The sequence below is a fragment of the Etheostoma spectabile genome, chromosome 8, assembly GCF_008692095.1.
Source record: "Etheostoma spectabile isolate EspeVRDwgs_2016 chromosome 8, UIUC_Espe_1.0, whole genome shotgun sequence".
Taxonomy (NCBI): Eukaryota; Metazoa; Chordata; class Actinopteri; order Perciformes; family Percidae; genus Etheostoma; species Etheostoma spectabile.
In genome coordinates, this window is record NC_045740.1 from 30,645,819 (window position 1) to 30,647,636 (window position 1,818).

General features: G+C 41.3%; 1 protein-coding gene across 1 annotated transcript in view; it reads right to left on the minus strand.

Moving 5' to 3' along the window:
* Nucleotides 1-1,818, minus strand: part of LOC116693435 (choline kinase alpha) — a 23,049-nt gene that overhangs the window by 19,887 nt on the left and 1,344 nt on the right. The window lies entirely within an intron of this gene.

The following is a 1,818-nucleotide window of genomic DNA, read 5'->3' on the forward strand; positions in this document are numbered from 1 at the left end:
GAGGGGGAGATCTGGGCACTTGTAACATGGAAGGAAGTTTACCATAGTTTATTTACACCAACTACCAACGATAGAGTCAAGGTCCAAAACTAACATTCCAACATGGCCAAATGGCTAGTGGATGTTCAAATGGATAACCAGAGTTTCTTTGGCTGGGGAGTGAAGCAGATCTACCAGCCACTTGCATGTTTTACCAGCATTTAGTAGATGGTGCTAATTTTGGACCCTGATTATAGTGATACAAGGTTAGTTGGAAATAGGCAAAGTATTCCTTTGACTAGGGATGATGGATTATCAGACCATTTTTGGGCTGTTTTCAGATCATCTGTTTTATTGAATGTTAGGGTTTTGTTTGTCTAATAACTGATAAAGTGAATCCATTAAAAAGTGTTCTACTTTGGCTCAGCTACAGCTCTGTGTCTGTCCCTCTGCTTCAGTTTGACTCCCCAGTCCCCCCTGAGTCTGGCTTCATGTCCCGCCCACATCTGACTCGCTTTTACTGGAAATTAGGTATGAAAGTTTCTAATGTGTGTTACATAATTGCTTAAAGCATTTGAACAATGTTTCGCGTTGGAGTCTGTAACATTCCAAAATCTCAATTTTGTTTTAAAGGTTTTCATTTTCAATGTAAATGCATTTTGGTTCAAAACATCCGTTATCAGTTTCATTAACTACTAATAATCTGCATCTGTATCGGCCTTGAAAAAACAATATGGTCGATCCCTACCTTTTATAATTCCATATACGGCAGAAATGACTTCAAACTGGTTTATGGGAATCATACTGCAAGTCTTATATTTCTTAAATTACACTATTTAAGATAAGGATAATAGGAATAATATAATAATATATGGTTTGGAACCTACTTAGTCAAATGTAGAACTACAGTCCCACCTTACCGAGCTCAACTAATGCCTGAAAGCCTTATTCCAATAGCTGGTTGGCGTAGCTTTGGTAGCTAGCCCGATGTTGTGCTGTTTCACCGGTGTTATGTCCCTACTGGTTTCCACACCAACCGGTGTCCGTATGTCGTGTTTACCTCTGCCTCTGTCACCTGATTCATCACACCATCACAAATGTATTCCTGGCCACATTCCAATTGTTTCTCAGATCTACTTCCGCAAAAATGTTTGTCTAATTAAGCACCACATCACAGCCTCCTACAATAAATAAAAGATGTAAAAAAACAATACAATCATTCAAGTCGAGCTGGTTTCAATCTTGTGGTAAAAATATATAGTTAACACCCGAGTCCACTTCCATTGAGCATTGAGCTCGCCAAGCTGGATAAGATAACCAGTTGTTTTAGATCAGTCAAAACAAAATGCTAAAATGCAAAACGGGGCGGCTGTGGCTCAGTGGTAGAGCGGTTGCCTGCCAATTGGAAGGTTGGTGGTTCCATCCCCGCCCTGCAGTCATTGTCGAAGTGTCCTTGGGCAAGACACCGAACCCCGAGTTGCCCCCGGTGCTGCGCATCGGAGTGTGAATGTGTGTGAATGTTTTCTGATGAGCAGGTGGCACCTTGTACGGCAGCCCCGCCACAGTGTATGAATGTGTGGAATGGTGAATGTTCCTGTAGATGTAAAAGCGCTTTGAGCCGTTGTTAAGACTGGAAAAGCGCTATATAAATACAGCACATTTACATTTACCTGGTTGCTGACGTAGCGTTATCTTTCCAGCTTGGCGAGCTCGATGCGTACAGGAAGTGGACTCGGGTGTTAACTATATATTTTTTCCACAAGATTGAAACCAGCTCGACTTGAATGATTGTATTGTTTTTTACATCTTTTATTTATTGTAGGAGGCTGTGATGTGGTG